This window comes from Lepidochelys kempii, chromosome 2 (assembly GCF_965140285.1).
Source record: "Lepidochelys kempii isolate rLepKem1 chromosome 2, rLepKem1.hap1, whole genome shotgun sequence".
Classification (NCBI taxonomy): Eukaryota; Metazoa; Chordata; order Testudines; family Cheloniidae; genus Lepidochelys; species Lepidochelys kempii.
The window spans coordinates 70657065-70672298 of NC_136381.1; the positions used below are offsets into that span (position 1 = coordinate 70657065).

Here is a 15234-nt window from a genome sequence, read left to right on the forward strand (position 1 = left end):
TTGCCACCGCCCCCGGACCTCGCTCACAAGCCCGGCTGCCCCCTCTGCGCGACGCTCCACTGCACGCGCATGCCGCTCTCCCCCCCGCCCCGCTCCTCCGAGCCCGGCCGCCTGCTCTTCAGCATCCTCCGGGACCCCTCCCCTCAGCCTTCTCCTTCCTTCCGGCTCCGCTCTGTCCGGCGCCCGCCTCCTCTCTATGGTTCCCCTCCCGCTCCCGGCTTTCCTTTACCCAGCGTGCACTGCGCCGGAAGAGAGTGACGACAATAACAAACAGCGGCAGCGGCTGCGCCAGGAGGACGGTGGGGGGGCTCGAGCGGTGCCCAGAGTCCCTCAACCGCCTCCCCCGGGTCTGGCGCTTTCCCAGGCCCCCTCAGGGAGCCCCCGACCGCGCTCTGCTGGGTGCGTCCGGAGCCCATGGGCCGGACCCAGCCGCAGTGAGGAGCCGCTGTTGCCGGTCACCGCAGGATGGTGCGCGGGGCCGCCTCGCCACTGTGGGTGAGTCTCGCCCGGGGGAAGCGGGACCCCGGAGCCCCCTCCTGACCGCTGAGGGGCGGGGGAGCCAGGCAGGAGCTAGTGGGGGGAGGCTGGCGAGGCCCTGCCCCCGGGGTGGCGGTTCCCCCTCCCCGCAGGCTCGTGGGGGTGAGTGGCTCACTGGGCTGCGTGGGCCTGTCCCCAGCAGCGCGCCCGGCTGACACCCGCTGGGCGCAGCAGAGAAGGGCGAGTGGGGGTGGAGGTGGGATCCCTCCCCTGCCTCGGGGGGTCACTGTGAAGATGGACGGGGGGCTGCCCTCAGAGTGACCCGAGGAGCAGCATCTCCTTGGGGAGGGCTGGGGCCGACCCGTACCTTGGCAGAGGCTGTTTGTAAACAGCGCGCGAGGGAGCGGGGCTGGCCGGGCGGGGCTGTCCTCTGTGTTCCCTTCCCACCGCTATCGGGAAGGGGATTCGCCCTGAAGTTACTACAGGGAATGACTCAGCCTGTCCACGCTTCTGTGCCCGCCTTTGACAACAGTCAAACCCTGTAAGAAGTGTTAGGTCTGCGAGCATGCTGTATCTTCAGTTTCTGGTGTTTCATAGAAACTGGAAAACACATGTTGTCTACTGCTCTTTTTCACATTGGATTCTCCTTGTCATTACTTCTTAAGAATAATACTTTCAAACTATTAACTACACAGTGTACACTCAAGTTGAATTTTCTTTTTACCTTGTTTAGGGTTCATCTGCTCTTTCTTGTGACTGTTAGTACAAATAATTGGGAACAGATTTTGCAGAGTAGAGTAATTTATTTTTTAGTTAGTGAGTAGTTGAGCACATTTAAAGTTAAAAAGGAATAATGTCAAATGTACTTTTTTACAGTTACAATTGTACAAATTAATCCTATTTTAAAATATGTTAGAGTGCTATATTTTGTAAAACACGTCTTTACATTAGACTCTCATAGCACCCTGCTATAACTTCAGTGCTAAAATGTAGTATATAGTCATTGCTTATTGCCAGTAAAGGCCCTAATCCCATGAACACTTATGTACACACTGAAGTTTACTAATGTAAGTAGTGTACTCTGTTAGTAAAATTAAGCACATGTTTAAATAATTGCATTATCAGGAGAGGCTGAACAGATTACTCTTTACACCAGCAATCTGCTCCTCTTTAATGTAATACAGTTGTTTGTATATTGGATTTTCATACTGATGTCTGACCTGACAACACCACCTCTCCCTGCACTGTGCAGTTATCACATCAAGTGCATTATAGATGTCACCTTTCATATTAGTTTAAGCATTTTGATTAAGTAAATTTTCCCTAACAATTGAGAACTTTGGAAACACTTTAATGGGAGACTTTAATGAAATATGCTGAGGTGTGAACTTCACTGAAGTGAATGTAGTTACACCACAGATAAATGATATGTTAAGACTTTAAAATCTGCTCCCAGTGGCAGGTTAGGATGTTTTCCTTGAGGCACGTGTGTGCCTAAATATGCTATTTACGCAGAATGTAAGCATTCGTTTAAAAAGCTTTACAATCCTTGCTGCTAACCTTCCAAATATGAATCAATTATAAATTGATTTAATAAAAAGAAAAGGAGTACTTGTGGCACCTTAGAGACTAAAATTTATTTGAGCATAAGCTTTCGTGAGCTACGGCTCACTTCATCGGATGAAGTACTCCTTTTCTTTTTGCAAATACAGACTAACACGGCTGCTACTCTGAAAACTGATTTAGTGTTACTTCCGTCAATCTGTAGACAAACTGTGCCAGTGCATTTCCTGCTTTTCATGTGGCTGCTTGGGAGAAGTAGAGCAGAACCCGGCCATGGAGTTCTTAACAGAGGAGGAGGAGGATCTATAGTAGGTAGCTGAGAAGAGGAGAGTAACAGACACTTCCCTACCACTAGACATACATGCACACAGAGCAGCCAGGAAACTTTAAGAGAAGGAAGGGGGGCAGTAAGGAGGCTGGAGAAGGGATAAAAATGCACTTCCTTTCATTAGCTAGAAGTGGGTGGGGGAGCATCACATTTATCTGACAGCTGTCAGCCAGAAGTGGATATGAAAAAAGAATAGCACCCTGGTACTGCCCTCTTTCCCACCAGCACATGTGTAGCAAATGGGCTGGGCTTCTCACCAGGTTATTACCCTTGCTGGTTCAGCCCGCCTGCATGTAGCAGGTAAACCCTGAAGATCAATTAAGAATATTTAATAAATATAGCTCCTTTCTCCCCATCTCACGGTGCATACTGTGTCTTTCTATGTACATCTTCTAGATCATAAGCTTTCTAGGGCAGGGACTGCTCTTGACAAACATTGTCTGCTCTTAAACAATAACAATGCATAGAAGAGTTAGAGCATAAATCTTTCCAGTTGTCAGTGCTGGTCTGGAGGGGCTGCCTCTTGAGATAAGACTGTTCTGCATGTCAATTCAGTGTTTAGCTTGTTTACTGCAATTGTCATTAAATGGGTAAATTGAGATGTGGACACTTAAAAGTTAAATGAGTGGGTAGTGTTTACTCATACATGTTTCCAAACAGCCATCATATACTCTTGGTTCCTACCAAATGGTGGTCAGACCTGTGATCTAGAAGTAAAACTGTTAATAAAATTCAGCTGTTCAAATGAATTTGAAAATGGGCAGGTTGAACTCAGTCTTCTTGAGAATGTGTACATTTTTGTTATACCATTTTGGTTTTCACCTTAGATGATGGGGTGAGGCATTTTTTCAATGTTATACATATTTAAAACTTTCTTTGGTACATGTTAAACACTTTTTCCACCAGTCTATGAATAAACTGGAATAGAAAACACTAGAAAACATATGGGATAGGAATGGAGATTCTTTCCAAAGTTGTTAGATAGTGTTCTTATTTGATTAACTGGATAATTGAGAAGTCTTCCATTATCTTGGAAAAATCAAAGTAAAAACATTTTCCCCCATTGTGAAGCTACTAAGTTTTTAGATAAAATATCAGATGCTTTGAGTACTTTGTGCAAGTCCCCGCTGTTGAAGGCATGTCATGTATTTTAGTGGTAATTACATATGCTCAAAAAAGAACATCCGCTAATTACAGGAAGGAAATGAGACATTTAGAAGGAGGACAATGCATAGTTTTTCATCCAGTCACCATACTTGGCATAAATGGAAGGTAGCTACATTTATACTTAGTTTTCTAAGTGCTATCTGTAGATTTCAAAACATTTTACTATCCTAGTATCAGGGATGTTGAAGGAAGTTGTGCCAAAGGGGAGTTAAGTGACTTGTCCAAGAGAACATAAGAAGCCAGTGGTAAAGCCAGGATTAGGAATGCTGTATCTACTACATTTTGAAGTACATTACACATGTAGATAAGTGCAGTATCACACCATGAGCATATTATGCTAGTCTGACTCTGATCTGCACTGACTACCTGTTGAATTCTGTGTGGAATATGGATCAATACCAGCAACTTTATAAAGTCTTAAATGCCTGAGATCTACTTAGTGAACTGGGCCTCTTTGGTATTTAAAGGGGAAAAAAAAATGGTTTGTCCTTGGAAAACATTTTCTGAAGACTTATTGGCTATATTAGAAGTTTAGTGTTGTACCTGGCCACACAGTGGAATAAACAAGATTGTACATGCTTGGAAGATTTCACATTTGGGGAAAAAGCACACAGGTTTAAAACTGTTTAACTTTTATTTGTAATTGCTGGAGGTTATTGTTAAATATGTATGGAGAAGGAATAAATTCATATAATGTGAATTGTTACTACTTTTCCTTGTAATGGGAGAAACCAGTGGAGAGATGAAATATGGACAATGTTTACCTCATTAGAAATACTCATATTTGTAATTAAGTGTGCAGGAGATCAGAATAGATGATCATGATGGTCCCTTCTGACCTTAAAGTCTATGAGAGTGGGAATTTTTGTGGAAGTATTGAGGACTTCTCTGTTGGGTGAATAGTGATATTATCAGGATGTTTCTCCAGGACAAGCTGCAAGGTGGATGGTGATCTTTTGCACGAACTCTTGGCCACTGTAAGGAGTGGTGGAAGGAATATAAGGAATAATGGTGCCATCAACTGGAGATTGGATTCTGTTTCCAGAACTTGGGTTTGTTCATGTGTGTCAAGGGGAGATGAGGCAAGATGAGAACTTAAGGCGTATGGTAGAATTGAAAATTGTATTCCCGCTTCCTTTGGTTTTTGTTCGTAAATTTAAATCTGTAAAAGAAGGTGTCCGTGGAGGAGAATCCTGGCCTTTGTTTCTTGTTATTCAGTGCGTGGTTAGTAGTCAGTAAGATAAGTTATTTGATAAGGGATGAGGCCTACACAGATGCATATACTGTGAGAATGTTGCAGGACTTGTTTCAGTGCATTTGGTGCCTGCTAGGTGAGAATATGGTATACCCAAGATAATTGGATCCAATTCTAGGTGTGTCCATCTTGTATATAAGAGTTCTGAGATGGAGTTAAAATGAGATTGGTTTTAGTGTATCTGTTTCCTCATGATATAGTGGAGTCTCCATGAAGTGCTGGTGCAATGATAGTACTCACTGACATTTACGTCAGCATAGGTTACTCTCTCTAATTTGAGGTTGAGCACAGCTTTTTATCAGGGCAGGTCCTACTTTCATGATCTGCCCTCTAAGTCTAATGTGACCTAAGCATATCTAGAGGACTCTGAGGGACAATACTGTCCCCCTGACAAACCATGTAGTCAGTGGTTTGGAATACTGTACTCAACCATTGATGAAGTGGTTCCTAGGTACCATCCTCCCTGGGTTCAGCTTCACAGGTCATCCGCATTTACAGCGAGTCTGCTTTTGACAAATGAAGCAGATGGGAAGATGGCTAGATCACTAGTGCAGAAGTCTTGAGCTGAAACTGATTGTGAGAGGGCGGGTTTCTTTTGTTGTAAGTCTTAATAGCTTGGGTATGGGAGAGGCAAAAAGAAAGCATAAAGGCCTTGATCTGAGGTAGGGTTTTTTGAGGGGTCGGGGTGGTAGGCAGTTTGTAAACTGAGGCTCAATCCAGATAGAACTTAAGTGATGCTGGGTTGATTGGGAGAGCAACTAGGAAATAACACAAGTATTGACTCTTTCCCCTTTGAATGAAGGTGTATGTTTGCCTTTTGTTCAAGTTTGCAGTGTAGGATTCTGGTAGGATTTCCTGGTCCTATTAGATGATCAGTGGAATCCCATTAAATTCTTTTTTATATTTATTTTAATCACAGGAGACATGGGGGTGGGGTCCTGCCACGCAGGGGCAGGGGGAAGGGTAGGAAACCCTGGGGGTGGTTGGCAAAGCAAGTACACCACAGCAGCAGCTCCAGTCCTGTGGGGCTAGGACTAACACCCTGCTCCAGGCATTGCAACCTGGCACATGGTGTCGCAGTGCCACTCACTCAAATTTGGCCTGTCCACTCCTCCCATCATGACAGAGGGGCAGACAGGCCAAATTTGACTGAGCAGCACTGCAACACTGTACACCAGACCACAACATCTGGAGTGGGGACAGGAGTTGCCACTGTGGTATAAGTTTTTTATCTTGTTTCTATATTATGCTGTTCACGCTTTTCCTTAATGTGGAGCTCTAATGATTAGATTATCTGTCTTCCTTTTATTTATGTCCATTCTTTTGGGTGCAGTTATTGCAGCTGCCATCCACACCTTTGTCAACTGAGGGTTAGGTTACTACAGTGAATTCTATAGAAGACTTTATCTGAAATATATTGGGAAACTTAAATTGCTGCAAAATGCAGTAGCCTGATTGTTAGTGGCGTATCCTGCCATTGGCATGGGTTGTGGCTTTGTGATCTTCACGGACTCTGGATTCTGTGTAGAATGCAGGGTTTCTGGTATTTACCTATAAAGCCCTCAATGGTCTTAGACCTACTTGCATACAGGGAGAGGTAGTCTTAGGTCATAGTTCTACAGTTGTGTTAAGTAGAGATGCAGGAGCTGGTTTTTTAAAAAAAACAAAAAACAAAACAAGGTGAGGGAAGGAAGGAGTTTGTTTGGAGAGAATTTTCTTTGACTTTGGAACTGGTTTTTTACTCTTCTGAGAAGTGACAGGGTTGGGGTACCCTGTCCAGTGCAGGGTAAGTTTACTCCGTGAATAAGTCCATAGGACTGTTCTTGGCCTCAGGGCTCTAAGGCCTAGTGGCCAGAGTCAGAGTTGCCCCAGCACTTAAGGCTGTAAGGCCTAGAGGACAGTGGGCCATCACCTAGGAGGATGTGGGCCTTCCCGTCTCCATTGGGTCTCAGCCCAGGGCCCTAGCAGTGGCTGAGCGTTCCACCACCGAGCTAGCAGGACTCTGACCTAAACACACCGGCTTGCCACAGGACTATAACTAGTCCCCCCCAGGCCACTTCTTACCATGTCTTTGGGAGTCCTCGTTGAGGCATCATCAGGGTCTCCAGGCTTCTAGTGGGTGCCACTGGTCCCTCTCGGGTGTCCACATGCACTTGGGCATCTGTCTGGGTTTTGGCACCTCTGGCTTCTGCAATTGGGTTCCAGCTGTTCCTGTGCTGGAGCCAGCAGGGAACATCCTTCCTCCTCAGCAGTCAGCCCAGACTGAGCTGGGCTGCTCTCTTTTATAGAAGTGCTTCACCTTGAGCATGCCCGGTAGACTTATGGGGATGTGACTTAACCTTTCCCTGTCCAGTGCCAGGTGAGTTCACCCCATCACATGAAAATAATGCAAATGTGGTGATTTTTAGGGTTCTGCAAAGCGATATCTCTTCCTTAGTTTACAGAAGGATGCAGGGACAAGTTATGACAGGGGCTGATGATGGACAAAGAATATTGTTTCAGTCTTTAAACTGCTTCTGCCCTTTTTTTTTTTTCTTTTTCTTTCTGATGTGGTTCGATGAAACTGCTGCTGTTATAAGGAGGGAATTTTTGTCATTGTGTTTTTAAAGGATCTAAAGGGTGCTTAGTATGAAGCAATAGGTACCATCCTTTATTTTATATAAATTGAAATAAATACATCAAATCAAACTGAAGAAATATGTTTTAAGTAGCAATCAGCAAAGTTTAAAGAAACAAATGAAATGAACATTTGATTTCCCAGTCCTTGACTAAAGTATATCAAAGTAAAAGCTTTTATAGTACAGCTAAAATACAAACTTAGCTCAGAATTGACAATAATATATTCCGATAGCTTATCTCCACAAGGATTTGAGGCAGCTATTCTAGAGTTCAGCATATGAAATTGTCCCTCAGTTCTGTTTGAATTGTTAGTTTTATGAAAGTAATGGTACAACACTTTATATGCTTACATAATTTGTTTGTTCATGTTATCCAGCACTTGTGTAAGGTTTCATTTTGTTTTTCATAGATTATGTATGCACCCTATAGGAGTTGTCATCCACATGGGATGACTTTTCTTGGTATTGATTGTGAAGCATGTGTCACCTGTCTGCCAGTGGCCCTAAATATTAGGAGGTGGTTCAAGATGAAGTTTCTCCATATTATCCTTTGTGAACATAGTGTTACTACTTTCTCAACTCTTGATATATCTGTTAAATTAGCTGGATGCAGACTTGTTGATTTTAGTGTAATTTATTGACTACCAGAAAAGTAACTCCTTTGTATACTTTTGGTAAGCTTCAATCTCTTGTGTGAGGCAGAGGCGGGGAGGAGGGGACGGGAAATGTGGCATACTAATATTAGTATCTTCTTCACTTTTCTCCCACAAAGAACCTGATCTTTAAGCAACCTTTTAACTTCCTTCCTGTCTTCTTGGAAGCGACACAGGTCTTGCAGAAATGATATGACCATGTAAAACTGAGTACAATTTTTTTGTCATCTTTGTCAATTCACTGTACAGCCAAAACACTTCTGCTCAACTGTGAAACTGTGTGGTTCCTGCCACTGTCTGTGTTCTATTATAGTGTGCAGTCCAATGATATATACTGATCGTGCCATGGATAAATACTTGAGGTGTGGAACACTATACATATACCATCTTAAATTGCCATCCCTATTTATTTTGGAGAAAGAAAAATGTTTAAACAGTTCTCCTTTTCTGTCATGGCAACTATTCATCTTGATGTTGTTAGTGTACATTTTAAAAATAGATTTTCAGTTAATTAAACCTTGTTTAGGTCTTTAAACACCTTATATTTGTATATTTCTTTTGTATTGCTAGCTAACATCAGTCCTGAGATACTGTGGAAATGAGTGGTGGGTACCTACATAAAAACATTGATACAATAGAATGAAATGCCTCACTTTTAGGTGGAGGACATTAAGGCCAGGTTTACACTACTGGGTTTCTCCCATTGATGTCAGTCCTCCATTAGACCGACCTAATGACTCCACCTCCACAAGAGGTGTAGCGCATGGGTCAATGTAGTTAGGGCGACGCAGTGTCTGTGTAAACACTGCATTATTTACATAGCCTGTCAGCACTGCACAGAGCTCACAGCTGTAAGCCCCACTGCTGGGTGCTGACAGCTTGGGCTGTCAGCCACCCACTTAAATCCTTACAAGCTTTACTGGTGAGAACACACACCACCGGCGGAAGAAGGGTAGTGTGAACATGAAAAACTACAGTAATTATTGCAGTGGCTGTCGGTCATCCTAACATGGGTGTAGACAAAGCCTAAAAGGCATAATTCCTTGTTATGCTTAATGCTTTACAAAAAAGACAGTTGTAAGTGAACATGAGCTTCTTTATTTTCATATTATTCAAAAAAAAATTGGCACATTTAATGACTTGGAGTACAGATTGCTATTGTGTACAGAAGTCACAATTTCAGTTTTGTTTTACTTAATCTGTATGTCTCCTTAATTTTGTTGTGTTCATTTTTATAATGTCACAATCTAATTTTCAAACTTCTCTTACATTTGTTATGCTTAATTGCCAGTCTAATCACTGTTCTGCTCATAAACTCAGATTTGTTTGGTTATTGTAATAGATAGTTGGATTGGGTACTTCAGATGTGATACATTCTGATTGAAGGGGATTTGTTAATTTAGGGAAATAAATGGCAATTTTGGTCAAAACAGGGACACTGTCAGCTAAAAAATCTCATTCCAGTCTGAATTTTTTTACCTACTGATGTTCAGTTAACACCAAGGTATACTCTTAAATGGAAGCTATCAGGTTTTTTTGTCATATTTATTTTTTACTGAATTTGTACTGTCATAGACCAGGACTCCATTATGCTAAGTGCTTTACAAACACAGAACAAAAATGGTTTACTTTCTGCATTTGACATCACTTTTTATTATCACTTTCGCTGTTTCCCTTGTATAGTTAGTTGCTTTTGATTTTGTGGGTCTTTCACACAGCAACTGTGGAGGAAAATAACATTTTCTAAAAAGGGACAATATGACTATAAAACCAAACCAAAACTCTCCTTGTGAAGAATCAGGGAGAAGTGTAGTATCTGCAGCTGAAATTGACTAGATATTGTTGGCAGTGTCCCTGTAATGGATGTCAGTAGCTCCTTAGCTATTTTTAAGCTACGTGAAACTAGATGTACCTTAAAATAAAAATGAAAAAACAACAATAATAATAAAAAAAACATTTGCAAAGTTGTGTATGTTTTGAGGTCCAGTGAGATTCAAGAATACTAAATTCCTTGCATGAATTTTTAGGTGTCTCCATAGATTGCTGCTATCATGCAAGCCAATATGTGTGATAAACTTGAGGTATATGGTATGGAATAATGTACTTCTGTAAAGAGCTATGGGTGATGCTTAGCTTGATGTGTATACTAAGGGTTCATGAGTCTCCATGGGATTCATACATACTGATAGTATTTTTAAATCTTGTTCCTTTACTTTCTCTGCCATCTGCAGTGCTTCCATTCTTGGGTAATCAAGTGAAATTTATTAAATATCATTCTTTGAAGTTTTCTGAGGTCTGGGACTTATTATTGCTTAATTTATGTATTTTGTTACAAAAGCTCTTCTATTGACATCTCAATCTGCGACAGTTCCTCAGATTTGTCACCTAAAAAGAATAGCTCACATATGGGAATCTCCCTCACATCTTCTGCAATGAAGACCAAGGCCAAGAATTCACTTAACTTCTCCACAATGGCAGTATCTTCCTTAAGTGCTCCTTTATCACCGTGGTCGTCCACCGGCCCCTCTGATCAGTTGGCAGGCTTCCTGCTTCTAATATACTTAAACTTTTTTTGTTGTTAATTTTTGAGGTTTTGGCTTGTTGCTCTTCACATTCTTTTTTGGCTTGCCTAATTATATTTTTACACTTGATTTGCCAGCGTTTATGCTCCTATCTATGTTCCTCAGTAGGATTTGACTTTCAAATTTTAAAGATGTCTTTTTGCTTCTAACCACTCTTTTTTTTACTTTGTTTAGCCGTGGTGGCACTTTTTTGGTCCTCTTACTGTGTTTTTCATTTTGGGTATACATTTAATTTGAACCTCTATTATGGTGTTTTTTAAAAGTTTCCATGCAGTTTGCAGGCATTTCACTGTTGTGACTTTTTCACTTAATTTCCGTTTAACTAGCTTCTCATTTTTTGTGTAGTTCCCCTTTCTGAAGTTCATTGCTACTGTGTTGGGCTTCTTTGGTGTCATCCTGTCCTCTCTCCACAAGGCTATTCAATTAAATTATAGTACAGTTACTATTACCAACCAGTTCAGCTATATTCCACTTCTTGCACCAGATTCTGTGCTCCTTTAAAACTTGGCAGCAAACATGTACTGCTTAATATTTTATTAAATTAATTAAAATGATTGTAATTGTCATAATTTAATATTTTAAAATAGGTTTATTTTAAAAACCCTGTATTTGATTTAAATTTTTTAAAAAAATCTGTTTTTAATAAATTTTTATCCACCCTGAAATGCATAGGTACAAAAGCAGAGTTAAAGTTGCTATGGCAACATCTAACTTTAAATTTAATAAATTTAAATTAAAATCTCAGCCTTAAAGGAGCCATGACAACTTGAGTTTTAGCTTAAATATATTTTTAAAAAGCTCCGAAAAAGCCTAGAACTAATCAAAATCCAGTTTAAATAGTTGTATTTAAACAGGCTTACTCCCTACAGAATTTGAAATTCAAATTTTGGTGTATTAAGGGCCTCTAGCTCAAAGGTGGGCAAACTACGGTCCGCGGGACCCTCCAGTCCGGCCCCATAACTCCTGGCCCTGGAGGCTTGTCTCCGGTCCCTCCCTTGCTGTTCCCCCTCCCCTGCAGCCTCAGCGTGCCGCACCGCCGGCGCAACCCTCTGGGCGGCCAGGCAGCGCAGTTGCAGAGCCGTGACCTGACCTGGTGCTCTGGGCGGTGCGGCTGTAGCGCCACCAGCCACCGGTGCTCCAGGCAGTGTGGTTGTGGGGGTGGGTTTGGATAGAGGTCAGGGGAGTTCAGGGTGTGGTCAGAGATTGGGGGTGTGGATTGGGGTCAGGGCAGTCAGAAGGTGGGGAACAGGGGGGTTGGATGGGGCAGGTGTCCGGGGTGGGCAGTCAGAAATAAGGGGGGGGTTGGATGGGGCGGCAGGAAGCAGTTGGGTGGGGTGTCTGGGGGATGGTCAGGGGACAGGGAGCAAGGGGTGGTAGATGGGGCAGGAGTCCCGGGGGAGCCGTCAGGGGGCGAGAAGCAGGGGGCTCGGATAGGAAGCGGGGGCTGGGCCACGCCTGGCTGTTTGGGGAGACACAGCCTCCCCTAACCAGCCCTCCATACAATTTTGGAAACCCGATGTGGCCCTCTGGCCAAAAAGTTTGCCCGCCCCTGCTCTAGCTTAGATAACAGAGTAAAGAAAACATAAAGTGACACAGTGCATTTCTGAATTTTCACTTTAAATAAACTAAGGTTTTAGCAACATAAAATTCTTAACTTACATTTAATTTTTATGTTTATAATGTCCTGTAAACTGATTATACTCATTGTTCTTTACCATTAGTACATTGGCAGAGGAAAGGGAAGGAAGGATGGATCTAAGTATAAGCATGTTTTGTTTGTTTTTTGTCATGCTTGGGTCTGCCCATTCACCTTTCCTGTCTGCAAAGGACCCTTATGGAAATCAACAGGGGATCAGAAACACTATTTTGTTTTTAAAAAGGAAATTTGTACATGGTTTTTTAAACATGCTATAAGAAACTTGAATTATTTGAAATTTATCAACTAAAAAATAAAATCAAATTGGCAGTGCGCCTTTAAAGCTGAACTGTGGAACTTGTATTTGTTTCTCTCTCCATTATCCAGAAGTGCAGTAATCCAGTTTCGACTCATGAGCATGGAAATGATTTGTAGTCTGAAAGGATTGTTCAAGCAAAATCAAACAATGGAACATGGAGATTCTGCACATATAGCACAAATGGACCAAAAAGTTACTTTGGTACCATTTACATGTTGCATCGAGCCTGGAATGTTATGAAAGCCATAGTGTTATAGCGTTGTTACAGAAGAGTTGGTATTGTATGCCTTTAAGGAGGCTTTTACATTGGCCAGTTTTTATGGATGTAACAGAGGGTTTTGTTGGTTGGGTGCAGTGCTTAATTTTTGCCAGGACTGAGGCCTGGAGGCACCTCTAGGCTTGGCAGTTCATATCCCTGGCACCTCTGGGCTTGGTGCATCAGTTATGAATGTAAAAAGATTGCTTGAGCCCCATCACCTCTTTCATTACAAATTAAGCACTTGTTGGGTGGGTGGCTTTTGTTTTGTTTTCAATAAGCAGTGTTGAGCTAAGTGAATTAACTTTCTAAATGTGCTAAATGAAATTAATAAGCTTTAAAGTACTCTGTGACAAAACAATTAACTGCACCTCATGAATCATCTCTAAAATTAACTCAGATTTTCAGAGTTGCCACTAACCTGAAAAAAAACCCTGCATCTTGTAATATTTTGAGAAGCTAAACCGATTTAATAATTGGACTTTGACTGCAAATTCACCACACAAAATAGTGAAAACGTTTTTCAGGAGATCTAAATACAACATGGTTAATTTGTGTTTGATTTTTTTTTCTGTTAGATGCTGTATTCTTTTACTTGTATTGATTTGGGTAGCTTTTTCATTTTTTTTTTAATCTTTGCATTTTTCTTGTATTCATGTTTTTCTATCATCTGTCTGCTGTAGCAAGTGTTATGTTTAAATAATAGCTTAGCCATTAAGCTGAATGGCATGATTTATAATTATTGTATTTTGTCTGGTAATACAGATTCCTATCTTGTGTCTTAAAGATCTCATTTATAGAACTCCCCTGATCACAAGTTAGGTCGTGACTGTGCTGTGCCTTCAGTATCTGGACCTAGCCCCTGTTCTGTTTTTGTCTTTCCACTTCGTGTTTGTCCCTTCCATTTCTATCTCTCCCTTCTCTCTCTGTCACACCTGTGATATCTCTTCTTCTCATAGGAATGCCACTGAAAAGGAAAAAGTTAAGCAATTAGCACTAATAGGAAAAGTTGAATTAGATTTTTAAAAATGCTGTTTTTAGTCAAAGAATAAATGGACACAGATCTGACATCAGGAATCATAACATTCAAAAACCCGGTAGGAGAACACTTCAACCTCTCTGGCCACTCAGTAAAAGACTTAAGGGTGGCAATTCTGCAACAGAAAAGCTTCAAAAACAGACTCCAAGGAGAAACTGCTGAGCTTGAATTAATATGCAAACTAGATACCCTTAATTTGGGTTTGAATAGAGACTGGGAGTGGCTGGGTCATTTCACATACTGAATCTATTTTCCCGTGTTAAGTATCCTCACACCTTCTTGTCAACTGTCTAAATGGGCCATCTTGATTATCACTACAAAAGTTTATTTTTCTCCTGCTGATAATAGCTCATCTTAATTAATTAGCCTCTTGCAGTTTGTATGCCAACTTCCACCTTCTGTGTGTGTGTGTGTGTGTATCTTCTTACTATATGTTCCATTCTATGCAGCCGATGAAGTGAGCTGTAGCCCACGAAAGCTTATCCTTTCATACATTTGTTAGTCTCTAAGGTCCACAAGTACTCCTGTTCTTTTTATTTTTAGTCTGTGTAGTGATTTGATTTTTATGTTTATTTTTTTTAACCTGAGTTCCCATTTAAGTATTTTAGGACAATCTAGTGAAGCAGTAGTATTGGAAGTGTGTGAAGAAACACTTACAGATTATATTTAAAATTTAACTACTGGTTCTCAGTTTCTTAAGGAAATGGGAAAATATTCTAATTTGTGGAAGAATCCCCTGGATATTGAGTTCTCTGCTCCTTCTGTATCTAAACTTATAATTTGGTGGTGTTTTTTGTCTCAAGTTTAATTGAGTAGGTCTAGCATATGTAACTAAATTTTTGTTTTTACAGCAATTGACTAATCTTAAATTAATCTAACTCTTTTTGTAGTTACTGAAAAAGTTTGTTGAAAGTGTAATACTTAAAACAAATATTAAGCAAAATGTCACAAAATTAGAGTAATTAAATGTTTGTAACATAGATACATCAATTTGCTCCTCTGAGGTGCAGCACTGGCAATAAAAACTTCTTCATTGTTCAGTTTTAACCAAGCATTCTATGGATATTCCTAATTACATTCTGTATCTTTTGTTTGCAGGTATTTTACTCTCATTTTGAACACTCATTCCATTCTGTTGCCAAAATCAACTGAAGCAAATGTGCACCTTATCCTGCTGTGTTTTAAAGAAGGTGGTATCTCTGTATAGCTCCTGAAGGTAATCCTTTTTTCCCTTGAAGTTGTAACTTTTTTTTTAAGTTAAGTCTACTACATGGTGATGTGTGACAGTTATCCTATAGATTGGCTTATGTTTGGTTTGATCTTGTCAATGATTTTGGTTTT

The 15234-nt window shown here is 41.1% G+C and overlaps 1 protein-coding gene across 9 annotated transcripts in view; it reads left to right on the plus strand.

The window, feature by feature from the left end:
- The first annotated feature begins 224 nt into the window (after positions 1–224).
- Positions 225–15234, plus strand: part of RB1CC1 (RB1 inducible coiled-coil 1) — a 169115-nt gene continuing 154105 nt past the window's right edge. For all 9 annotated transcript variants that reach the window (XR_012157216.2, XR_012157218.1, XR_012157217.1 and 6 more), the window contains exons 1-2: positions 225–495; positions 14992–15109. The gene's annotated coding sequence lies outside the window, so the exon portion shown is untranslated. The remainder of the gene's footprint in view (positions 496–14991; positions 15110–15234) is intronic.